Genomic DNA, 27,162 nt, shown 5'->3' with positions numbered 1-27,162 from the left:
GTGTATCCATTTTAGACAGGTAGTTTTGATGTTCACAGGCCTCTAAGCCTTTAAACATGGGGAAAAAAAGGCTTTTGATGATTGTGATGGTTAAGATTCTGAGTCAACTTGGCTGGTTTGCAATTCATATGATGTTATGATTACTTCCATGTTGAGATTTGGCATAATACGATCACCCCCATGATGGGATCTGCTATGAGTAGCCAGTCAGTTGAAAGGGAGTTTCCTTGAGCATGTGGCCTGCATCAAATCTACGTGGACATTTTGGCAAGGCTCTTGGGCTTTTGCTCACTTTGAATCCTACATCAGGCTCCTGTTTGTCTGACCTCTGGTTCTTGGGACTTGAGCTAGCAGCTTACCTGCTCTCTTGCCTGACGATCTTCGGATTCATTGATCTTCACAGCCTGTGAGCAATAGCCCTGCTCTCTGACCTGCCGATCTTGGGTTCACCAGTCCCTGCAGCTATGTCAATCAGGAGAAGCTTCCAGCCTGACTCACGGATTTGGGATGTTCCAGTCTGTACAACCATATAAGCCATTTCCTTGATGTAAATCTCTAAATATATTTACACGCTTTACTGATTTTCCTTTTCTAGAGGACCCAGGCTAAGACAATGATGAAAGACAGCAACCCAAAGAGAAGGGAATTCAGATCAGAATCAGCCACTTGGAATCCTTGCAGATCATTGTCCATCTGTTTTACCTTCTACCTTGTCTGTTGCCTTTGCCCTAATCGAAACTGCAAACCTTTCTCCTCGATGACTACAAGTGCTGGTATACTGATTGCTCCACTTGTAACCTTACCCTCCTGAATTGTTTTGTCATTTAGAGGCCAGTGTGACCCATGAGAAATATATGTTGAATTAAGTCATTACTCTAAATGCTTGATGGCTTCTTTTGTTCCTTAGAGTTACAGCCTTGTAAAGTGGTTCATAGAGTCCTACATTGTATGGTCTTCAGGCCCTACTTCCTCTCTGAATACATTATCAATCTTCCTACCTCTTTCTCAGTGTGTACTTGCCACATTGTCCTTGTTTCTCAGATGTTCCAAATATGTATTAGTCTCCTATTGCTGCTATAAAAAATTTCTATAATCCAGTGGCTTAAAACAATGCAAACTGATTATCTTACAGTTCTGTAGGTCTGATATCCAACTTGGGTTTCACTGTGCTAAAATCAAGATGTCAGTTGGTCTGCTTTTTTTTCTGGAGGATGTAGGGGAAAATCCATTTCCTTGCCTTTTTAAGCTTCTAGAAGCTGCCAAATTCCCTGGCTTCTGGTCGCCATCCTCCATTTGCAAACTGAGCAACATTCATCACTTTGTCCATTCTTCTGTACTCAAATTTCCCTCTCATTCTCCTACCTCACTCTTCCACTTTTATGGGCTCTTTTCAGTACATTGAGCCCACCAGATATTGTAGGGCAATCTTCCTGTTTTAAGGTTTGCTGATTAGCAACTTTAATTTCTCTTTGCCATGTGTGGTGAAATGAGTTTGTATATGTGGCCTTTTGCTTTGGTTCTATGGGAAAACAGATAATAAGATTTTTCCCCTAAGCCCTGAGGAGTTAACTTTACCCTAGTTTTCTGCCCCTTGAGGGTTTGTTGCTTTTGTTCAGGTTGATTGACATTTCCTGGGTAAGTTGTAAACAACTTGGGTTGATACACTCTGCCTGGCCCTGGGCTGCAACCTGCCCTGTAATTGGTATGTACCTTGCTGGGATTACTCAATCGACTATAGAAATGAGATGTGTTATAGCCCTGTTGTGTCTGTGGCCTTCCAAGAGGAATGAGAGGATTGGTCAGTTCGTGGCCTTGATGGGAGCGCCATACCTGGAAACTGACAAGGAGTTGTGTATATAAGCAGCCAGACCCACAGAGATTTAGAGACAGAAAGAAGCAAGAAGAGAAGCAGAAGGAGGAAAGCAGAAAGGAGGAGAGAGAGTGGAGGCAAGGAAATTCCTAAAAGAGCTATTAACACTTGTCAAGGGCTTTAACACTGAAAACAGCAAGAGGCCCAGAAGGGGACCAGGGACAGAGCCAGTGGCAACAGGCCTGAAAAGAGTCCGTTGGCAGAACTGGTGGTAACAGATGGCAGGATCAAGAGGACTCTGTTCTAAGGGGACGAGAGGAGAATGTCCTCAGGGGTTGAGAAGAGATTGTCCTCGGAGCTCCAAGATGACTCTGTCCTCAGGAGGCTGAGATGAGACCAAGGCCTGTCTTCAGGGCTTAGAGGAGGCCTACACGACCCAGAGGAGATGGGAGAACTGTCCTACACTAAAGAAGTGAGACTTTGCCTGCATGCTTCCTGATCCTAGTTCCTGAGTTACAGCCTGTTAATTCTGATCCCGAGTTGTTCCCTGTAGTCTTAGGCTGGGTTCTCTAGACAACCAAAACCAGTAAAGTGTATAAATATACATATAGAAAAATTTATATCAAGGAAACAGCTCACATGATTGTAGAGGCTGAAAGGTCCCAAGTCTGTGGATCAGGATAGAGGCTTCTCTCGATTCATGTAGCACAGGGGCTGGTGAACCCACGATGGGCACATCGGAGAGCAGGGCTCTTGCTCACAGGCTGTGAAGATCAACGAATTCCAAGGTCGGCAGGCAAGACCGCAAGGCTTCTTCTGATTCAAGTAGCTGCAGGGGCTGGCAAACCCAAGATCGACAGATTGCCTAGCAGGGCTCCTGCTCACAGGCTGAGAAGATCAACACATTCCAAGATCGGCAGATAAGCTGATAGCTCAAGTCCCAAGAGCCAGAGGTCAGAAGAATAGGAGGCAGCGGCAGGATCCAAAATAGGCAAAAGCCAGAATGTCCACTTATATTCAGATGCAGGCCACACACCAAAGGAAACTCCTTCAACTGACTGGCCGCTCACAGGAGATCCCATCATGGGGTAATCACATATAAACACTGAGAATCATGGCCCAGCCAAGTTGACACAGTTTTTTTTTTTTTTTTAATTGTGCTTTAGGTGAATGTTTACAGCTGAAGTTAGTTTCTCATACAAAAATTTATACACACAATGTTACGTGACCCTAGTTGCCGTCCGCATAATCTGACTGTATATTTCTCCTTTCTACCCGAGATTTCCCGTGTCCATTCAACCAACTCTTGTCCCTTTCTGCCCTCTCATCTTGCCTCCAGACAGGAGCTGTCTAGTATCATTTTATGTCCCATAGTCCAGTCTGTTCTTTCTCTGGAGAGTTGGCTTCGTGAATGGTTTCAGCTCTGGGCTAACAAAGTCCAGGGGCCCTGTCTTCTAGGGTTTCTCCAGTCTCAGTCAGACCATCAAGTCTGTTTTTTTTTTTTAACTAGAATTTGAGTTGTGCACCCCACTTCTCTCCTGCACTGTGAGGGACTCTCTGTTATGTTCCCTGTCATGGTAGTTGGTAGCCAGGGACCAACTAGTTCCTCTGGTCTCAGGCTGATAGAGTCTCTGGTTTATGTGGCCCCTTTTGTCTCTTGGGCTAATATTTTCCTTGTGTCTTTGGTGTTGTTCATTCTTCCTTGCTCCAGGTGGGTTGGAACCAAGTGGTGCATCCCAGATGGCCATTCACTAGCTTTTAAGACGTCAGACACCACTTACCAACGTGAGATGTAGAACACTTTCTTAATAAACTCCGTTATGCCAGTTGACCTAGGTGTCCCCCAAAACCATGGTCCCCAGACCTCTTCCCCTGCTACATTGTCCTTTAAAGTGTTTGATTGTGTTCAGGAAACTTCATAGCTTTTGGTTTAGTTCATTGGTGACACACAATCTTAACCATCACACTTCTTTTTAATAAACCATTTAATTTTAAGTATGGTCTGTGAATTTTTAGGGCCATTGCAATGGATTATCAAACCTTAAAGAGAGGTAGAAAATACTATGGGAGGGACAGTTGGTGTCAGAATTGGTAAAAAGTTTGGTGAGTGGAGATATGTTTGACCTCCACCTCATAGGGATCATCTTTGGGTGGATCCTGGTAATTATCCCCCCAGCAGTTAGATAGGTTCTGATGCCATTATTACCACTATGGCCATCTTAGACCGTGGAACCTAACATAATCTCAACGTTTGGAATTAGGATATGAAAATCTTTGTGGGACCATTATTTTGCCTACTGTTTCTGCTTCACACTCCCTTTATGCTCTCTCTCTGCCTGGAATACTCGTTCACCTAAAATATTCCTGGCCCCCTTCCTTACTTCATTCAAGTCTTTACTCAGTTTTAATATCTTGAGAGAAGCATTCTCTATTTATTGTATTTAAAATACCATACCCTTTTTACTCTCCTTGCCCTGTCTTATTTTGTCATACATGTTTTTTGTTTATTTGCTTATCACCTATCTCTCCCACTGAAATGTTATCTCCAGGAGTTAAAGACTTTTGTCTGATTTGTTTATTACTCTCCTCTCAGTGCCTGTAATTGTCCTTGTACATGGCAGGTATCTGTACATATTTTTTTACTTAAGTAAGGGATGAGTTAATATGCAGGGAGACCTCACTGTCTCCTTCTGTCATGGCTACAGCTAACACCAAAACCCGTTGCTGTCGAGGGGATTCCAACTCATAGTGACCCTATAGGACACAGTAGAACTGCCCCATAGGGATTCCAAGGAGCACCGATGGATTTGAACTGCCAATCATTTGGTTGGCAGCCTTAGCTTTTAACCACTGTGCCACCAGGGTTTCCATAGCTAACAGGTGATTCATAAACCAGAGTGAATGAGGCTGTTATAAAACATTTTGTATCTTCTGATGAACGCTTAGCCAAATTCTACCTTTTTAAGTGCACTTTTGGTGAGTGCATGTTTGTGTGTATGCCCTTGACCCACATCCTAGGGAAACATTTAAACATTGTGATGTGACCATGCTGAGTATCATACTTTCCCTGTGGCTTTTTTGGAGCCTTCCATAGGGGAGCATATTGTTGTTGTTAGGTGCCGTCGAGTTGGTTCCGACTCATAGCGACGCTATGCACAACAGAACAAAACACTGCCCGGTCCTGCGCCATCCTTACAATCGTTGTTATGCTTGAGCTCATTGTTGAGCCACTGTGTCAATCCACCTTGTTGAGGGTCTTCCTCTTTTCCGCTGACCATGTACTCTGCCAAGCATGATGTCCTTCTCCGTGGACTGATCCCTCCTGACAACATGTCCAAAGTATGTAAGATGCAGTCTCACCATCCTTGCCTCTAAGGAGCATTCTGGCCATACTTCTTCCAAGACAGATTTGTTTGTTCTTTTGGCAGTCCGTGGTATATTCAGTATTCTTCACCAACACCACAACTCAAGGGCGTCAACTCTTCTTTGGTCTTCCTTATTCATTGTCCAGCTTTCACATGAATATGATGTGATTGAAAATACCATGGGTTGGGTCAGGCGCACCTTAGTCTTCAAGGTGGCATCTTTGCTCTTCAACACTTTGAAGAGGTCCTTTGCAGCAGATTTACCCAATGCAATGTGTCTTTTGATTTCTTGACTGCTGTTTCTATGGCTGTTGATTGTGCGTCCAAGTAAAATGAAATCCTTGACAACTTCAATCTTTTCTCCGTTTATCATGATGTTGCTCATTGGTCCAGTTGTGAGGATTTTTGTTTTCTTTATGTTGAGGTGCAGCCCATACTGAAGGCTCTGGTCTTTGATCTTCATTAGTAAGTGCTTCAAGTCCTCTTCACTTTCAGCAAGCAAGGTTGTGTCATCTGCATAACGCAGGTTGTTAATGAGTCTTCCTCCAATCCCGATGCCCCGTTCTTCATTTAGTCCAGCTTCTCGTATTATTTTAGGGGGCTCATACACATTTCTAAAAATCAATACTTTTTTATTTGAAGATCCTGATGTGTGTTCTGAAACAGTTCCTCCACAGAGGCGTTAAAAATCTCTCTTTCCATCTTGAGAAATAGTATAAACTGAGAAGAACACATACTTTTGTGGTTACGAGGAGGGGAGGGAGGGAGGGTGGGAGAGGGTTGTTTACTGATTAATTAGTAGATAAGAACTGCTTTAGGTGAAGGGAAGGACAATACTCAATACCTGGAAGGTCAGCTCAACTGGACTGGACCAAAAGCAAAGAAGTTTCCGGGATAAAATGAATGCTTCAAAGGTCAGCGGAGCAAGGGTGGGGGTTTGGGAACCATGGTTTAAGGGGACTTCTAAGTCAATTGGCAAAATAATTCTATTATGAAAACATTCTACATCCCACATTGAAATGTGGCATCTGGGGTCTTAAATGCTAACAAGCGGTCATCTAAGATGCATCAATTGGTCTCAATGCACCTGGATCAAAGGATAATGAAGAACACCGAGGTCACACGATAACTAAGAGCCCAAGAGACAGAAAGGGCCACATGAACCAGAGACCTACATCATCCTGAGACCAGAAGAACTAGTTGGTGCCCGACCACAACCAGTGACTGCCCTGCCAGGGAGCACAACAGAGAACCCCTGAGGGAGCAGGAGATCGGTAGGATGCAGACCCCAAATTCTCACAAAAAGACCATACTTAATGGTCTGACTGAGACTAGAGGAATCCCGGTGGTCATGGTCCCCAAACCTTCTCTTGGCCCAGGACAGGAACCATTCCCGAAGGCAACTCATCAGACATGAAAGGGACTGGACAGTGGGTAGGAGAGAGATGCTGATGAAGAGTGAGCTATTTATATCAGGTGGACACTTGAGACTGTGTTGGCATCTCCTGTCTGGAGGGGGGATGGGAGGATAGAGAGAGTTGGAAGCTGGCAAAATGGTCACGAAAGGAGAGACTGGAAGGGCTGACTCATTAGGGGGAGAGCAAGTGGGAGTATGGAGTAAGGTGTACATAAACATATGTGACAGTCTGACTTGATTTGTAAACGTTCACTTGAAGCTCAATAAAAGTTAATAAAAAAAAATACTCTCTTTCCAGAGGTCTCAGACAATAACCAAGCAAGTGTAATTTACCTTGAAAGATTCGACAGCTGATGCCTATTTGCTTCTTCAAAGTCCACATCCTCTGAATGGATAAATAAATTATGGTATGTTCATACAATGGAATACTACGCATCGATAAGGAACAGTGAGGAATCTGTGAAACATTTCATAACATGGAGGAACCTGGAAGGCAATATGCTAAGTGAAATTAGTCAGTTGCAAAAGGACAAATATTGTGTAAGACCACTATTATAAGAACTTGAGAAATAGTTTAAACTGAGAAGAAAACATTCTTTTGTGGTTACGAGAGCGGGGAGGCAGGGAGGGTAGGAGAGGAGCATTCACTAATTAGGTGGTAGATAAGAACTACTTTAGGTGAAGGGAAAGACAGCACACAATACAGGGGAGGTCAGCACAATTGGACTAAACCAAAAGCAAAGAAGTTGCCTGAATAAACTGAATGCTTCAAAAGCCAGTGTAGCAAGGGCAGGGGCCTGGGGACCATGGTTTCAGGGGACATCTAAGTCAGTTGGCATAATAAAATCTATTAAGAAAACATTCTGCATCCCACTTTGAAGGGTGGCATCTGAGGTCTTAAACGCTAGCAAGCAGCCATCTGAGATGCATCAATTGGCCTCAACCCACCTGGATCAAAGGAGCATGAAGAACACCAAGGACACAAGGTGATTACGAGCCCAAGAGACAGAAAGTGCCACATGAACCAGAGACTACATCATCCTGAGACCAGAAGAACTAGATGGTGCCTGGCTACAACCGATGACTGTCCTGACAGGGAACACAACAGAGAACCCCTGAGGGAGCAGGAGAGCAGTGGGATGCAGACCCCAAATTCTCATAAGACCAGACTTAATGGTCTGACTGAGACTGGAAGGATCCCGGTGGTCATGGCCCCCAGACCTTCTGTTGGCCCAGGACAGGAACCATTCCCGAAGCCAACTCTACAGACATGAATTGGACTGGACAATGGGTTGGAGATGGATGCTGGTGAGGAGTGAGCTTCTTGGACCAGGTGGACACTTGAGACTATGTTGGTATCTCCTGCCTGGAGGGGAGATGAGAGGGTGGAGGGGGTTAGAAGCTGGTGAAATGGATACGAAAAGAGAGATGAAAGGGAGAGAGCAGACTGTCTCATTAGGGGGAGAGTAATTGGGAGTGTGCAGCAAGGTGTGTATGGTTTTTTGTGTGAGAGACTGACTTGATTTGTTAACTTTGACTTAAAGCACAATAAAAATTATTAAAAAGAAAAAAAAAGGCCACGTCCTCATCTCCACCCTGGGTCTCCATTACCTGTGCTAAAGGAGGCCACTTTAGGATGAGGGTAACACGAGTCACACAGTTTAGTGTTGCCTGTACTTCTTATCATTTCAGTGTTCAATTTTAATCATTTGATTATTTAAGAACTTGACAAGTATTTCAACCAAACTGTTGTAAAATTTTTGAGCATGAGCCATAGTCAGAAACTGCCTTTCAGTTTAAGCAGTGGAAACATTTCGTGTGTATGTAGATTTGTGTATGAGCTGAGAAATCATTTACTATGTATCTTAGTTATCTAGTGCCGCTATAACAGAAATACCACAAGTGGATGGCTTTAACAAACATAAGTTTACCCTCTCACAGTTAAGGAGTGTAGAGGTCTGAATTCAGGGTGTCACCTCCAAAGGAATGCTTTTTCTTCTTGTTGGCTCTGGGGGAATGTCCTTGTCATCAGTTCTTCCTGTGGTTTAGGAGCTTCTCAGTGAAGGAACCCAGGTCCAAAGGATGTGTTCTGCTCCTGGCTCTTCTTTCTTGGGAGTAGGAGTTTCCTCCCTTCTCTACTCCCTTCTGTCTTTTATATCTCGAAAGAGATTGACTCAAGATATAGCCTAATCCTATAGATTGTGTCCTGCCTCGTGAACATAAGTGCCTCTAATCCTGCTTCATTAACATCATAGAGGTTAGGAATTACATTATGAGGGAAAATTACATTAGATCACAGAATGGAGGACAACTGCACAATACTGGAAATCATGGCCTAGCCAAATTGATACATATATTTGGGGGACATAATTCAATCCATGACACTAAGTGATACCTTTTTGTTTGTGATTGTGCTCTGATATTTCCTGTCCTGTTTTTTTCTTTTTAAATGCTAATTAAAAACCTTAAATTTATTTTACAGCACCCTAATGGTCTGCAGTCCCCAATTTGAAAAACTGTTGTCACCAGTCAATTTATCTACTTTAAAAAGATACAGTTCGAAAGCCTCAGAAGGAACCGGTATATAGGCTCTCATGCTTTCCTTTACTGATGGGATTCTTGCCACCTTGAGATTCTCTCATCAGCAGCATCACTGATGGTGTTATCACTGTGTCTAGTACAGCATTTCAGTTCCCAGCAAAAGTGGTTTCCTGCCCCTTTCCTATTTTAGATAACTTACTTGGAAAAGTTTTCTGTTCCTTTGACTTGGCTTAAACGCTCACAAAAGAGTCAAACAGGGATCTATTTACTCATTGAACCTTCACGCATGGCACGTACCATTCTCGACAGTGGTTATAAAGTATGCAACAGTATAAACGCTTGTCCTCATTGATATTGCTTTGTAGACAGAAAGACATACAATAAACAAAAAGGACCTAGATAGCATGTCAGATTGTCATAAGTCCTCTCTAAAACATACACAGATTCAAAGGGGATGGAAATTGCGAAAGGTGAATTGGCTGCAAACAGGGTTTATTATTTTACATTGAATTCATTGGTGGACTCACAGCTGAGAGAGGCCTCCGATAAGTAAGGAACCATCCATGGAAGTATCTTTTCTGCGCAGAGTACCAGGCATAATATAACTCCCTCTGTGGGATTGGCTTTCAGTAAATTGCACTGTTAACCGAATAATTTATTTTATAAAGATCAACACAAAGCTTGTCCTTATGAGGCAGAGGTTAAAGATGTCCCAAATGTCCAACTTTTCCAAGCCTCTGTACCACTCCATCATGTCTATCATCAACTATTCCCTCTCCCTTCAGCACTCTCCCTCCTGTTTTTAGGTTTCCTAATTTGCTGCAACCTCTCGTAGAACTCAAGAACTGTATAAATTCGTGGGTGAGGTGGAGCCTTCTCCTTGGCCCTCATTCTTTGTCCAAAGACACTCAATTTTCTTGTTCCGTGGCCTGGAAACTCATTAAGTTATCTCCTGCCTGTCTCTCCTGCTGGTTTCTCCTTCTTTGGTGGTGGTGAGCAATTCTCTCTGCTTTGGAATTGGCTCTCTAAGGCAAACTGGCCAGTCCCCTTGGTGAGCTACAATTATCTTATTTGCACAGCCCTGCCCAGTCACCTGGGTGGGAGTTACAAGACCGTGATGAGAAAAAAGGCCGTACTAAATAATTCATCACACCACAGTTGTGTTCTATTCTTTTCTGTCTCTGTTGTGAAAGATTAGCTTGCAGAGGTTGATTTTTTTCTGTGGAGATCATGAAGGTCTGCATTACTGTCAGTTTTCAGAATACTGTATGTCATCACTTAAACTTTCTTTCATCTTCTTGCTCTTGGAGGAACCTTCTTAGCAGGTGCTAAAGGACCACTCTGATTTTATGCTACATTTTTTTCAGTAAGGGATAATGCATATTTCTCTCAAACCTGCAAGTTATTGCTGCCATTCCAGGGCCCCTCAGTTCCTTATGCATTGGTATAATTTTCTAATATAACATGTGCATCAGAGTTATATCCTTTTATGATACCTATTCAGTCTGTATGCTGAGCAAATAATCCAAGAAGCTGGACTATATGAAGAAGAATGGGGCATCAGGATTCGAGGAAGACTTATTAACGTTATGCAGATGACACAACCTTGCTTGCTGAAAATGAAGAAGACTTAAAACACTTACTGATGAAGACCAAAGACCACAGCCTTCAGTATGGATTACATTCCTCACAGCTGGACCAATAAGCAACATCATGGTAAATGGAGAAAAGATTGAAGTTGTCAAGGATTTCATTTTACTTGGATCCACAATCAACACCCATGGAAGTAGCAGTCAAGAAATCAAAAAGTTCACTGCACTGGGCAAATCTGCTGAAAAAGTGCTGAGAAGCAAAGATGTCACCTTGAAGACTAAGGTATGTCTGACCCAAGCCATGGTATTTTCAGTTGTATCATGTGCATGTGAAAGCTGGACAATGAATAAGGAAGACCGAAGAAGAATTGACACCTTTGAATTATGGTGTTGGCGAAGAATATTGAATATACCATGGACTGCCAAAAGAATGAACAAATCTGTCTTGGAAGAAGTACTACCAGAATGCTCCTTAGAAGCAAGGATGGCAAGACTGCATTTTACATACTTTGGACATGTTGTCAGGAGGGATCAGTCCCTGGAGAAGGACATCATGCTTGGTAAAGTACAGGGTCAGTGGAGAAGAGGAAGACCCTCCACGAGATGGATTGACACAGTGGCTGCAACAATGGGTTCAAGCATAACAACGACTGTAAGGATGGCGCAGGACCAGGCAGTGTTTCATTCTGTGGTACACAGGGTCGCTGTGAGTTGTAATGGACTCAACAGCACCGGACAACAACAATTAACCCAAGATAACATTGTACACAGACTAATTAAATGTTTGCTAACCCAAAGAGGCTGCTTTTAATTGACTATCCCTACAGGGAAAAAAGTGACATCTTCCTCTGTAAAATTTCCTTAAAGGTACTTTTTTGCAGTTAATTCAGAAGATTACTGTTATGGATTAAATTGTGGCCCCCCAAAATATGAGCTGTAAAGTCTAACCTGTACACCTTTGGTTTTGGAGCCCTGTTGGCACAATGGTTAAGTGTTTCATTTTTAACTCAAAGGTCAGTGGTTCGAACCCAGCAGCCACGCCATGTAGCAGTCTACTTCTGTAAACATTATGGCCTTGTCACCCCCATGGGGCAGTTCTACTCTGTCCCATAGCATTGTTGTAAGTGGGATTTGACTCAGTGGCAACAGTTGTTTTTCTTAATTTTTTTTTTAATACCTGTGGTTATAATCCCATCTGGAAATTGTTTGTCTTTGTTAACATTAATGAGGCGGAATTAGTATAGGGCATTTCTTGGGTTATTGTCTTTTGAGGTATAAAGGAGGTTAAACAAGTGACAGAAGCAGAGATGGGGGAAGAGAGATACCAAGCCATCTGAAGATTGCCCAGGAACAGAAGCTCAGGAAAAACAACAAATTTCCTCCAGAGCTGACAGACCTTCCTGTAGAGCCGGCACCCTAAATTCAAACTTCTAGCCTCCTAAACTGTGAGAAGATAAACTTCTGTTAAAGTCACCCACTTGTATTTCTGTTACACCAGCACTAGATAACTAAGATTGCTACTTCAAAAAAAATAAAAAACCAGAAAGTAAGCAAACATTTGATTGTATTATTTCTTTTCTTTATAATTCTACACTAATTGAAATTGAATAGAAATAGCAACGGGTTAAAAGTTTGTAGTATATTACCAATTTTTAAAATTGAGTCTTTGATTTCTAAGTTGTACTTCCCATAGTTGATTTGGTGAGGTCTAATGGGTCTTATTAATGCTTAATGAGTTGCAAGCCAGTGGACCTCTTGTTGGTTTTTCATAGCATGTAAAGCAGAGGTCATGATATGCAGTGCAAAAGACAAACTGGAAGTTCCCTGGATTCACTAACATCTCATTCCCTGTTCTAAGTGTGAAATCTTAAAAACTCAACAAATATTTTACCTCTCTATATTTATGAATTCCCTTGCCTTACAGGAGACAAGATCCCAAGTATGATGAAGAGCCACACATGGAGCTTTCCTGCTTTCAAGTTTGGCAACAAATTACAAGTGACTTAGCCAGGTGTCAAGACTCCATGAAAAACAGTACAAAGTTCTATAAACAAGATGATTCACCCTGCCAGGTTGGGGAATGACTATGTATTCATACAGGAGAGAAGACTTATCAGTGTAATACGTGTACCAAAACATTCAGCGATATGTCTAGCTTTGGTCTTCATCAGTGTTCACACTCAGGAGATAAGTCTGATACATCTAGTGAGTGTGGAAAAGGCTTCTGTTTTGGCTCAGCTCTTTGTAATTATCACAGATTTCACCTAGGTGAGAACTGCTGTAAGTTTGATGAGTGTGGTAAGGAATTTAGTCAGAGCTCACGTCCGCAAAATCATCAAAAAGTCCACATTATAGACAATCCCTACAAATGTGGAGAATGTGGGAAATTGTTCAGTAATAGAGCCACACTTAATGTGCATTGGAAAGGCCACACAGGAGAGAAGCCTTATACTTGTGAGGAATGTGGCAGGACTTTTATGTATCCTTCCCAATTTCAGGCCCATCAGAAAATCCACACTGGAGAGAAACCATACAAATGTGAGGAGTGTAGGAAGAGTTTCAGGATGAAGTTAACAGGTTCATCTGGTAGTCTACACACGAGAAAAACCCTATAAATGTGATGTGTGTGGGAAGGATTTTTGTCAGAGTTCATATATTAAAATCCATCAGAAGAGCCACAATATAGAGAAACCTCATAAATGTGAAGAGTGTGGGCAAGGCTTCAATAACAGTTCAAAACTTAAAGTGCACCAGCTGATCCATACTGGCGAGAAATCATACAAATGTGAAGAGTGTGGGAAAGGCTTCAGCCATAGAGCAAATCTTCAAATTAATTGTAGAATCCACACAGGAGAGAAACCCTGTAATTGTGAGAAGTGTGGAAAGGCCTTCAGGGATGCTTCACAACTTCTGACCCATCTGAGAGTCCACAGTGGACAAAAACCATTCAAGTGTGAAGAGTGTGGAAAGTACTTCAGTTGTAGAACAAATCTTCATATTCATCACAGAATCCACATAGGAGAGAAACCCTATAATTGTGAGGAATGTGAGAAGGGCTTCGGAGTCGCTTCACAACTTCTGACCCATCACAGAATCCACAGTGGAAAAAAAAGTTCAAATGTGAAGAGTGTGGGAAATACTTCAGTAGTAGAAGATATCTGCAAATTCATTGCAAAATGCACGTGGGAGAGAAGCCTTATAATTGTGAGGAATGTGGCAAATGCTTCATTAATCCTTCACATTTTCAGGAACATCAGAGAATCCACACTGGGGAGAAACCATTCAGATGTGATATATGTGGTAAGAACTTCCAGTTTAGGTCAACATGTAATTATTGCAAAACCCACATGAGAGAACAACCATACAAATGTGAGAATTGTGGGAAGAGCTTTCAGTTTCCTTCAATTCTTAATATACATAAGAGGGTCCACACAGGAGAGAAACCATATAATTGTGCAGAGTGTGGGAAATGCTTCGTTCAGCTCTCAAGTCTTCACATCCACCAGAGAATCCACAGTGGAGAGAAGCCATTCAAATGTGAAGTGTGTGGGAAGATATTTTGTCAGAAATCACAACTTCAGTGTCACCAGAGAGTTCACTCTAGAGAAAAGCCATACAGATGTGAGGAGTGTGGGAGGAGATTCAAGTGGAGCTATAGTCTAGATAATCATTAGAGGGTCCACACAGGAGAGAAAGCAAATAAGTGGGTAGTAGGGTAATAAGCCATATCTAAAGTCTTAATCAGTATCCACGGTGGAGAGAAGCCATACAAATATGATATATGTGATAAAGTCATTTGTTGAACTTCAGAACTTCACTATCAGTGTAGAATTCATAGAGGGGAAAAGTGTTACAAACATGAGACATGTTGTAAACACTTCCAGTTAAGGTCATACAAGACATCAAAGAATCTGTGGTGGGGGTGAGTTCTATAAAAGTGATGAGAATCAAGGATGTAGAGAATCCTCAGAGTAAAGGATTTTTATAAGATGATCTTTTTCAAAAACTCATTTGTAACCAGAATTTTGTGATTATCAGGTTTCATAGGAGAGTGCCCCTTTGTAAGTAGTGCAATAAGGGCTTCAGTCAGAACCTTGACAGTTAGCAAATATCACTCAGGAGATAGGTCTTAGAATAAGAATTTGATCATGTCTTTACAAAAGTATAATGATGGACACATCAAAAGCAATATTCATTAGAACGTAGGCTCCATGGTGCCCTGGTTGTGCAGTGGTTAAGGAGTTCGCTGCCAACCAAAAGGTTGGCAGTTTGAATCTACCAAGCCGCTTCTTGGAAACCCTATGGGCAGTTCTACTATGTCCTGTAGAATTGCTATGAGTGGGAGTTGACTAGACGGCAGTGGGTTTTGGTTTGGATAGGCTCCATGAAGGCTGGGACTTTGCTGATGAATCTATGCAACCATAACATGATTACCAGTTCTTAGGTGTGCTCAGTACTTGTTAATGAAAAGAAAAAAATGTACTACATTCAAAAATTCTTTTCAGAATAAGAAACTAAAAAAAAAAAAAAACTGTGAAACAATCACTAGGTGAAATGCAGAAAACTATTTAGTATTGAAATCCACAGTATTATTTTGATATTAATTGGTGGCTGTCTTCCTCCTAGTGTCTGTTCTCAAGGCCTCTTATTATTGGCGTCACAGCCTAGTGCAATTTATCTATTTTATCGTTTGTTTCTCATGTTTTTTAGTGTCATATCTAAGAATCCATTGCAAAAACCAGATTGTAAAGCATTACCGTAAGTTTTGTTGTAAGAACTTCGTGGTTTTAGTTTTTACATTTAGCTCGCTTATGTATTTTGAGTTAATTTTCATGTGTGTTGTGAGGTACAGATCCAGCTTTATTATTTTGCTCATGGAAATCCACTTATTTGTGTCTGCACCATTCATTAAAGACACTATATTGTCCCCCCATTAAATAGACCTAACACCCTTGTTGAAAATCAGTTGACCATAGATGTATGATTTTATTTCTGGACTCTCCATTCTATTCCATTGATATACATGGCTGTCATTATGCCAGTGCCAGAAGTTTTGATTCCTATAGGTTTATAAAACCCAGTGACCAAACCCAGTGCTGTCGAGTCGATTCCGACTCATAGCGACCCTATAGGACAGAATAGAACTTCCCCATAGAGTTTCCAAGGAGCACCTGGCAGATTCGAACTGCCAACCCTATGGTTAGGAGCCGTAGCACTTAACCACTATGCCACCAGGGTTATATAGGATGTTTTAAAATCAAGACGTGTGAGCCCTACTTTGTTGTTCTTTTTAGAGTTTGTTTTGGCTATTAGGGCCCCTTGTAGTGCTATAAAAATCTGAGGATTGTATTTTCTATTTTTGTAGAGAGCCTGTTGGAATTTTGATGGGGATTACTTTTACAGGTACTGGGAGGTAGGACTTCAATATATCTCTTTGGAGGACACAATCAAGTCATAACATAACTCAGTGTGGGATTAGTAGTTCTTCAACAAATGGTGGCAGGACAACTGGATATCAAGATTCAAAAGGGTTAATTGGGCCCTTACCTCACCCCATATAAAGAAAAATTAACTCCAAATGGATCAAAAGCTTCAATATAAGAGCTAAAACAATAGAACCGTTAGAAGAAATTATACCAGTAAATCTTCATGACTTTGGATGTGGCAATGGATTCTTACATATGATACCAAAACTATAAGCAACAAAAGAAAAAATAGATAATTTGAACATCATGAAAATTAAAATTCTCTGTTCAAGAAAGAGAAAATTATGTAATAAAGACAACCCATAGACTGGGAGGAAATATTCATGAATCATACCTGTTAATACCCTAGTATTCAGAATATATAAAGAACTCGTAAACTCAAAACCAAAAATGACAAAAGTGGGCTAAAGAGTAAAACATATTTCTGCAAAGAAGATTTTACAAATGACAAGCAGTTGAATAGAAACTCAACATTATTGGTCATTGAACCAAAAAAACAAAAAAACCTGTTGCCATCGAGTCAATTCCAACTCATAGCGACCCTATAGGACAGAGTAGAACTGCACCACAGAGTTTTCAAAGAGCACATGGTGGATTTGAACTGCCAACCAGGGTTTCCTTATTGGTCGTTAGGGAAATACAAATCAAAACCACATTGAGAAATCACTTTACACCCACTAGAAGCCCTGGTAGCTCAGTGGTTAAAAGATCGCCTGCTAACCAAGAGGTCGGCCGTATGAATCCACGAGTTACTCTTTGGAAACCCTATGAGGCAGTTCTGCCCTGTCCTATAGTGTCTGTATGAGTCGGAATTGATTTGATGGCAATGGGTTTGTTTTTTGTTTTTTTTTGGTTTAGGGTGGTATATAGAAATCGTAATGGAAGACAATAAGGATTAGCAAGGATGTGGAAAAATGGGAACCTTCATTCATTGTAGGTGGGAATGTAAAATGGCGCAGCTGTTGTGGAAAATAATTTGTCAGTTCTTGTCTTAATTTCCTTCTGCTGCTGTAACACAAATACCACATGGTGGCTTTGAAGAACAGAAATGTATTTTCTCACAGCTTGGGAGGCTAGAAGTTTGAATTCAGAGTGTGGCAATAGAGGGAGGTCATTCTTTTGTTTATTTCAGCTTCTGGTAGCAGAAAATCCTTAAGAGTTCTTGGTCTTGTAAATACACTTACCTCCATCTTCGTCAGATAGTTCCTATCTTTCCCTGTGTCTGGTTATGTCCATGTATATGCTCCATGGACTGCCAAAAGAACGAACAAATCTGTCTTAGAAGAAGTACAGCCAAAATGCTCCTTAGAGGCAAGGATGGCGAGACTGCGTCTTACATACTTTGGACATGTTGTCAGGGGGGATCAGTCCCTGGAGAAGGACATCATGCTTGGCAGAGTACAGGGTCAGTGGAAAAGAGTAAGACCCTTAACGAGGTGGATTGACACAGTGGCTGCAACAATGAGCTCAAGCATAACGATTGTAAGGATGGCTCAGGACCGAGCAGTGTTTCATTCTGTTGTGCCTAGGGTCGCTATGAGTTGGAACCGCCTCGACGGCACCTAACAACAACATGCTCCTCTTATATAACTGAGAAGCGGTTAGGTTTAGGATCCACCCTACAAGTGGTCTGACCTCAACTGATTGATTAGATGGCATTATGAAAGGCCATTACATCTACAGGAACAGGGGTCAGGATTTCAACACGTATTTTGGGGACACAATTCAAAGCATGACAGTTCCTCCAAAAGTTAAACATAGGATTACCATATGATCTAGTGATTAAACTCCTAGGTGTACACAATGAGCCTGGACCATATAACATTAGAGAGTAAGTATTTAAAGAGTTCAAACATGATGAACACAAGTCAGAATGACGGAGATTACTTAACAGGATTTCACTAGCTAGATCTAAAGCAATTTGACTGTTAGTCGTACATATGAATCTCTTAAGCAGGAATTCGAAAATCCATTCTGGCATAAACAAAAAACCTACCTCACCTAGCATAATCAAGAGGTGTGGAAAACCCTTTGTTATAATAGAATGCCAAGTAGCACACACGGAATAAGTGGAAAAACACCAGTTTTATATCCAAAATAGCAATAAATGATTTAGGCCAGAAATATTAATAAATTTTAAGATAAATAGGTGAAAATTTGATGAAGAATAGAATATTAACATACTCCGAAAGTATCTCCCAAAAAAACTCATTGAAAGGGAATTTAACAGCAGAGAGTCCTGGAGGCTTCATCAACTTTAAATTTAACACCAGCAATAATGGAAATAACTGATGCCTAGCACACCCTTAATGATGCCTTAAGAAAGACAATACCATTCTCATTAAATACATGGCAAAATACATAATGTAAAATCTAATCATGAGGAAATGTCTGACAAACTGAGGGATACCACAGAAAATATCCAGCTTTATTATTCAGGAATATCTTTTTTTTAATAAGGAAAATAAAAAATTTTTTAAAAGTAGATGTTATTTCGTAATAATATCTAATTGTCCACTTCTCTCCATGGATACGCCTGGCTACAGGAAGGTTGGAAAGTGCAATTTAGCTCTTATATATACCGGAGGCAAGTAAGAAAGAAGGGCTTTGTGACTGGCAATTGGTTGACCCGCCTACAGTGTCTATCCCAGATAAACAGAATGATGTTTGTTACAGGTTCATTTAAAATAGCAAACCTACTACTCAGCTGGTAGCATGCCAAGTATTTTTTGGTTCACTCAGGAACAAGTTTATTTGAAAAAGTTGAATTTATTACATGTTGCAGCAAGGGAATACACACACCACAGGGAACACCAGCAGTTCCAAGGTTAATACATTTTTAGAACTATTATGGAATTTGGGCTTTTAAGATTTTTTTCCCAGTGATTTGGGGGAAGGTCTAAGGAAGCTGGGTTTCTCTTTAGACTGGATGCAGTTAGAAATGCGGTGCAATGAATTATTTAATATGGGCCTTCTAACCATAGTCTTTGTAACTCTCACTGAGTAGGTGGGGCTATGCAAATGAGGTGCTTGTGTCTCTCCAAAGGAATTGGATAGCTTGCTAATAATGTAGATAATTTGTGGAGGTAGTACTATTCAAATAAGGTGTATGGAACCCTAACAAGGGGATTGATCACTTGCCATCCAATAGGCTTAAAATGAGTCATCCCAGAGGTGGTTACAGAGGATCTCAACACCTACAGGAAAGAAGAGCAAGTAGTGAAGTGTGTCCTTTGGACCCAGGATCCCTGCGCTCAGTACCTCCTAGATCCAGGATTCAGAGAGAGGAGCTGTAACACCCAAGACAGGGAGAAGTAGTGCCAGAGAAATGGCAGCTACAGAACCAGGAGATAGCATGGTAGGTTTCCTGGCCCATGGAGCAAGAAACCTGAGTGCCTTCAGACAGGAGGCTTACAGGCAGAGTAGGGTAACTCAGAGCACTTAGTGGAGCTCGGTTTGCCAACCCACAAAGCTAGAGGTGAGCACCTTCAGTCCCAGGCTTACTGGTGGAGTGGGGTGCCTCTGGGCACTTATCAGAGCTAAAAAAAAGCTTTGTAACACTTGCTAGAAAAGGGCAGAGGCAAGACTGTGGGGTCACGGGAACAGAGAAAGACCTCCCTGGGGACACGGCTGAGAAGAGACTATCATGATTGAAGAACTGTACCCTGATTGTTCCTGAACCTAAATTGTAACCTGTTACTTCCCTAAAAAATCCCGTAACTGTGAGTAAGGTTTGTCAGTTCTGTGTGGCCTTTGTAACAAATTATCGAGCCCAGCAGATAAAAGGAGAGTGCTGTAGGAGGGACGGTTGGTGTCAGAATTGGTAAACAAAACAAAACAAAACAAAACATGGGAGGTGGAAACAAGTCTGACCTCTTCCTCATAGTTACCTTGCACCGTTGATCTTGATTCTCCTTCCCCCTCATGAAATTAAAGGAGATCAGATGCTGCCGCCGTGCCATTTTTACAGAAAGCAGGAGCAATTCTAAAAACGAGTACCTCAGTAAAGGTTAATATACAAAGGACAGACTACAGCAAAGATAAAGCTGTTATTGGTGAAGAACTGGCAGTCATTCATTTAGCCAAGAGAAGGGAATGTTTGGAATCTTGGGAAGGTACCCAACAAAAAAAAACCAAACCTGTTGCCGTTGAGTCGATTCTAACTCATGGCAACCCTATAGGACAGAGTAGAACTGCCTCATAGAATTTCCAAGGAGGGCCTGGTGGATTGAAACTGCTGCCCTTTTGGTTTGCAGCCGATCTTTTTACCAGTACGTCACCAGGGCTCCTGTGAAGGCACAGTGACCTTATTTTAGTCTGTGTTAAGCGGTATTATGAAGTGGCCTTGTTTTGTCTCACAGAAACCTCATCTGAAGTTGGTATTCTGTGAGGTTATTTATGTCCAATAATAATATGACCTAACTGTAAGTGCCAAGCCAGCTTTTAGATGTCAGAGGCTACTCTTTTTTTTTTTTTTTAATTCTGTCTCAATCTGTTTAATACGGCACTATGCAGCCACCACTTGGGAGAAATTAGGTTTTTAGTAACTGATATTAAAAAAATCTAGATGATATTGAGTTTAGAAAAAGAGACACAACATAACATTTTTATATTATTTCATTTTTGAAGGAGAAATAGGTAGATGGAAGATGTGTATTTTTGTAGAGAAAAAGTATCTGGTTATCTTCAAGAAGTATTTAAGGTGAGATTTTTCTTATTTTGCTTTATAGTGTTTTTAATTCGTTTCAACTTATACACCAGTATTATTATTATTAAATACAATGCAAATATTTTAACCCAAAAATATGAAGGTAAGGAAATGTTACCACTAAAATATCATCCCTCACCTGTAGAATTCTCTTGAGTGTTCTCACATTAAATCATAGGTTTTGGGTTCAAGAATGATCTTAATCCAAAGGTCTTCAGTAGTTATACTTGCTTAGAGATGTTGGATAATATATTAATTTCTCTGAAATTTGGTGTTTTCTCCTCCAAAGTTGGGAAGATGGGTTTTCTATGAGGCTCTTCGGCCCTCTCAAGTACTGGTGGTTGTTCCTGCCAGACTACTGGTAACAAACGGAGTTGGTAGCTTCCTTGTTCCTCAGTGCCCCTCCCAAACCATGCAACCTCATCCATTCTGTAAATTCTAGCCTCATACTGTCAGATTATACTAAGCATTGTTTTGTGCGGTCCAGTCGATTTTCCACTCTTAGGGGCCGACCCCATGTGACAGTAGAACTGCCCCATAGGCTGTGACCTTTATGAGAGCAGATCGCAGGACTTTCTCCGCAGAATGGAGTGGCTGGATGGGTTTGAGCCTCTAATTTTTGGATTAGCAATTACGCGTTTAACCGCTGCACTCCCACGGCTTCTTATACTAACCATTGCCCTCCTCCTTTCAGTCAGCTCCTGATCCTCTCTGCAACCGGCATTCACCTGTATTCCCGGGCACTTCCGCTCGGGCAGGCAGGCAGGTGTGTGGAATTCTGGGAAATGTGGTCCAGACACGTCGCTCCAGAAGTTTCCATATTTTTTCTCATGGTAGTTATTGCTTTTCCGTCCCGAGACCCTTCCACACTTTCAGGACCTGCTTTTGGTACTTCCAACAACCAGAACATCGATATAGTGGAAAGAAGCCGCGGCGTAATCGGAGGTTTGAAAGGCGAGGGTGGCGGTTTGCATTCCTTTTGCGGAGACTTTCCCATTTGGAGGCGATTCGCGCGGGGGACGGGCTCGGGTCGGGCTTTATTTGAGCGTCTCCAGGGCTCTCGGCTCCCCATCCGCTTTCCTGCACCTTGCTCATACGCTGCCGATTCCTCTTGGTACAGCACTGGGCGAGTTACTTCATCTCTCTGTCTCCACTGCGCTTCTGTATAAGGGGAATGTTAGTATTTTCCTGAAGGGGCCTTGGTGGCGCATTGTTAAACGCTTGGCTGCTAACGGAAAGGTCCCAGACGGAAAGGTAGAAGTCCAAACCCACCAGCCGCTTCTCGGGAGAAAAGACCCGGTGATTTTTCTGTTCCCGTAAAGATTACAGCCTAGGAAACCCTATGGGGCAGCTCTACTCTATCCTATAGTGTCGCTAAGAGTCGAATTCGACTCATCCGCAAACAACAAGTAATTTCATAATAGAATTATTTTTGGGAATTAAAAGACGTAGTATAAATAAAAGCCTTAAAAACATTCCTGGCAGGTGATGAATGGTCATAGCTCGTTACCCATAAAAACACATTGCAGACAACGAATTGATTACCGACTCTTGGCGACCTTCTGGTTGTTACTACTGGTATTTCATTTCCTGGGAAGCGCTATTCTAGGGTCCCTGTTAATAATTAGGAAACTGAGGCCCAGATGGACACAGTGTTCCTTCGTAAACCCCTTTGTGATAAAACGTAAGTTAACCAAAACCTCCTTTAATGTTTGTACAAAGAATTTTAAGTACACCAAAAAGGACAAGTTAGCCCTTTGGAGTTTCCTGAGCAATTGAGGTGCTTTATTGTTTTAAAATCTCCAGAGTATACCTGAGGAATTGTGCAAATGATTGGGGGGTTGGCCAGGCCAGAGACAACTTAGTATCCGGCTGCCAGGTGATCTCAGAAAGGGGGCATGGTTTGAACAATCAGGCAAGATTAGCCAGATGAATTTTTTCTATTTTATTTCCTCCTTTTCTCCTTAAAAACTTCGTTATAAAACCTGATCAATGACAGTGAATTGTAAATGTGGTGGTTGGTGTATTGTCAAATGTTTTTATGTGTATATTTTAACCAGAATTTTTTTAGAAGTTCCTCAGCGTAACTGCCCCACATTAGACTCTCCTGTTGTATAAACAGAGGGGTCTTCCTGTGTGAAAGAGATAAACTGCTGGAATGAACCCTGTATGTTTTCATTTCTTTGTTATTTATTGTTCTAACACTTTGAATCAGGGATACAGTCAGAGCTCCAACTGCAGTGGTCCTGGCCCTTATCTCCTGAGTCCTGCAGGAAGTGGGATCTTCCTGGATCCCCTCTGATCTCTTTTAGGAAGGAGGGGGTTGCTTCCAGCTGGTCAGCGTGAGAAGAATGAACTGTGGTGGGTAGGGGACAGTGAGCAATCATTGTAATTCACAGCCTCCTTTCTTTCACCAGCCCCTAGTTTTCCAAAAAGACTGCAGGGCGGTGGAGGTAGCAACTCCTTGGCAACTGGATGGAGAGCCCCTTGGATGGAGAGCCCCATGTGATGAGAATGTGCGGTTCTTTGTCCGTAAAGATTCTCACGTGTATTGTACAGTGTGTGACATGCACTCGCATGGGTTAAGATTTAATTGCTAAGTTCCATTCTAAGAGTTTTATACAAATTAGTATTGTCAAACAGAAAAATTAATAACAGACGTCTCACTTTGATTTTAAGGTTTTCTTACCCCTGAAACCAAATATTCACTGTAAAGAAATCCCCAACCAAATTTCATTCTGCCAGTGTCTTTTCTTTTACCCAGGGTTGTTGATCTTTTCTTTCGTTTTCCCAAGCCAGGCTTACTAAGTGTGAATTTCAAAAGGCATGGCTAAAGGTGAGTGGAAGGCCTGAGACCACTTTTGTGATCTGATATCATTTGATCTCAGTAAAAGAGGAGGCCAGAGTTGAGTCAGATGTTGAGATTGGCCAGTGGTCAATGTTTTACTCTTCTCTCTCCTCTTCTGTAACTGACTGACTTCAAGCCATTTACTTTTTCTGGAATCAAAGTGTTCTCTTTATATGCTTACACAATAACTAACTGCTCAGAACAAACCTTATGTTTCAATTTCTTTGAGTTTTGGTTATTTTTAACACTACATGATTCCATGTCGTGGCTCTGTGAAGTGCTTCTGCTTTTTTTCTTTATTTTAAAGATGATTTACCCATAGTCACTCAACTAGTAGGAGGTGGAGCTGCTGTTGGAACCTCAGCAATCTGAGACCTGAGTCCGAGCTCATTATGTCTCAGATATATTCTCCATGAGCCACAGAGAACTGGCTGCAATCAAGTGATTTTATCTTCAAAGCAGGGCCAAGCTGGCTAGAGCTTTTTCATGAGCTTTTAAATACCATTCTCAAATATTTCATTTGATTTCAAAGATTTTTTTTTTTCCTGAGGCAGCTTCACTGCTCTTTTATTAAAGGTCCCTGATAGGGCTTTACTTTTTCTTCTCTGTGTCCCCTTCTGTATCCTCCTTGGCCCTCTTTGTGTGGATCCCAAAGGCCAATCATGGTGCAGGCCATGCGGAGACTGGTAAATGCCATGAAGTCTTCACCTTCCTGCATGGTGACCTGGAATTTCTCCTTCTTGTAGACATCAGCTGAGTGCCCGATTTGAGTTCCTCAGTAGAGCAGTCTCGCTTCTTCAGGGTAAGGATGGCTTCCAGGGAGAGAGGGTGAGCTTGGAGCGGTACTTCTTCCGCCGCTGTTCGTTGGCCTGCAGGGTCTCCGTGGACTTGTTCCACCTCACGGATCCACAGAGATCCCGATGGTCCATCTTGTTGTGGATGCCGGCCACCTTCAGCTCATCGAGGCTGAAGCCCCAGGCAGCTCAGCCTTTGGTGTGACACCGCACTGTGTGGCACCACACTGTGGGTGGATAGGTCAGGATGCAGGGAATGGGGTGGTGCTGGGGGCTTTTGCTTGTTGGGCTTTGTCTGCCGCTCTTCCGCACTGGCCGATTGAACTGTGTAGCCATATGCTGCTGCCTGTCCTTCTGGAAGTGGTGCTTTAGGACCATCCCATTCCGGCTGCGCCGTGGCTGTGTAAGGCCCTCACTGGAGCGGGACGGCCTAGTGGAAAAGCTGTCCTGTATTCTTATAGAACCATGTGATAGTGGACAATTTAGAAAATACAGAAATAAGCAGAGAATATAAAGATAGCAACTGTAAAGTTTGAGATGTATTTCTGTACAGTGGTTGTTTGTGGATATTTGTATATTCATTTATATATAAACGGTAAACAAAAGTTAAACTTCCCATAATGTTTTTCCCCTCATCTTTTTTAACTATAGAAGTGTCCAAACACCTCCAAGAAAGAATACACAAAGGGACTGCTATATATTATCATCATCACCCTCACTATTATTTTCATTACTGTTGTAATCAGTAAGACTACTTTCTGATTTTTCTTAATGTTTTATATTATTTCAAAGCTTTGGAAAAGTTGCAAAAAGAGCATCAGGAACTTTCATATACCCTATACCCAGATTCACCAGTTGTTAACATTTTGGTTCTTTGTTTTGTTGATGACCGTCGGCCAAGTACCATCAGGAATATACCTATAATCAAAGACAGGTCTTTTTCTATGTTGGCATCTCCTGCCTGGAGGGGAGATGAGAGGGTGGAGGGGGTTAGAAGCTGGCGAAAAGGACACGAAAAGAGAGAGTGGAGGGAGAGAGCAGGCTGTCTCATTAGGGGGAGAGTAATTGGGAGTGTGTAGCAAGGTATGTATGGGTTTTTATGTGAGAGACTGATTTGATTTGTAAACTTTCACTTAAAGCACAGTAAAAATTATTTAAAAAAAAGGTCTTTTTAGCTTTCTGCAGCGGGGAAACCCACACATAGTGGGGAATGATGGGATACCTTTGTAAGAGACAGTTAAAAAGGGCTGGTTGTAGGGATTTAGCATAGTATATAGTGTTTGGCTTAAGATACACCCTACCATACACTAATACTGTCTCATTAATAAAACAAAGAAAACTTATTCCCAAATGGAATTATAACCACATGTATGAATCAGAATTGACTCAATGGCGACAGGTTTTTTCTTTTTTTTTTGATAGTGGTTAGGATTTACAGCACATATTTTGGGGGGACACAGTCCCATCCATAACATTCTACCCCAAAATTCATGTCCTTCCCACATGCAAAACAACCTTTACTTCATCACATTATCGCAGAAGTCTTAAATCAACTCTAAGTCTAAAATGTTATCTTTTGAATCGTCTGAATAAAGTCGAGGTGAGACTTTAGGCATAGTCCATCCTGGGGCAAAATTCTTCTACCTCTGAAATCTGGAATGTAAGTAATTCTAGAGTACAATGATGGAACAGGAACAAGGCAGACATTTCAATTATAGATGGTAGTAATTGGTTAAAGAAGGAATAACAGGAACCGAGTAAGTCCGAAACCCAGCAGAAGAAATTACAGTAGCTGTCAAAGCTTGAAAACAATCCTCTCTTGCTCCCAGACCATCTGGGTGATGGCGCCCCCCCTCAGACTGGGTGTTGCCCGTGCTGTCTGGATTCTGGGTGTACGCTTCTCCAGCCTGGGCAGAGGCTCTACCTTCCAGGCTTCCTGGTATGGAAACCTCACCACCTGTAACCAGGGACAGATTACTTAGCTTGCTGCAGCACGAAAGCCTGCAGACAACAGAGGATATCACGGGGTGGCTCTGTAAAAGGTAAGAGGGACTGGTTTAGGGTTTTAGCGCAGTATGTTGTTAGCTGCCTTAGAGTTGGGCCAGGCTCATGTTGACCCTTGCTCAGCAGAATGAAACGCTGCCTGGTCCTGTGCCGCGCTGTGGATCGGTTGTGGATCTGAGAGTATTCCATAGTGATCCACAGGGTTTTCATTGGCTGATTTTCAGAAGCAAATTGCCAGACCTTTCTTTTTAGTCAGTCTTAGTCTGGAAGGTCTGGAAGGTCTGCTGAACCCTGTTCAGCGTCATAGAGTGGCATCTTTGCATGAGGTGCATTTCCTGGAAGTCAAACCCAGGTCTTTTGCGTGGAAAGCAAGAATTCTACTGTTAAACCACCAGTATGTGATCGCATAATATACTGGATGCTTTTAAATACATAAATATAAATAAAAAATATTATTTTTATTTAAATACATATGTTAGATAAAAGCAGTTAATACTGTTATCTCTTAGATAATAATAAGTAACAGATAACATACTGTTACCTAATGCACAGTTCATATTTAAATTTGTTCTTTTGTCCCAAAATAAGTCTTCCATA

General features: G+C 41.7%; 2 pseudogenes; one reads left to right on the top strand and one right to left on the bottom strand.

Moving 5' to 3' along the window:
* Positions 1 to 15,196, top strand: part of LOC126085104 (zinc finger protein 234-like) — a 43,459-nt pseudogene extending 28,263 nt beyond the window's left edge.
* Positions 15,197 to 24,358: 9,162 nt separating this feature from the next.
* Positions 24,359 to 26,754, bottom strand: LOC126086280 (60S ribosomal protein L13-like; annotated as a pseudogene).
* Positions 26,755 to 27,162: the final 408 nt, after the last annotated feature.

This window comes from Elephas maximus, chromosome 11 (genome assembly GCF_024166365.1).
Source record: "Elephas maximus indicus isolate mEleMax1 chromosome 11, mEleMax1 primary haplotype, whole genome shotgun sequence".
NCBI classification, from domain to species: Eukaryota; Metazoa; Chordata; class Mammalia; order Proboscidea; family Elephantidae; genus Elephas; species Elephas maximus.
Note: the sequence above shows the minus strand (reverse complement) of the source record. Positions and strands in the feature narration are given on the sequence as shown.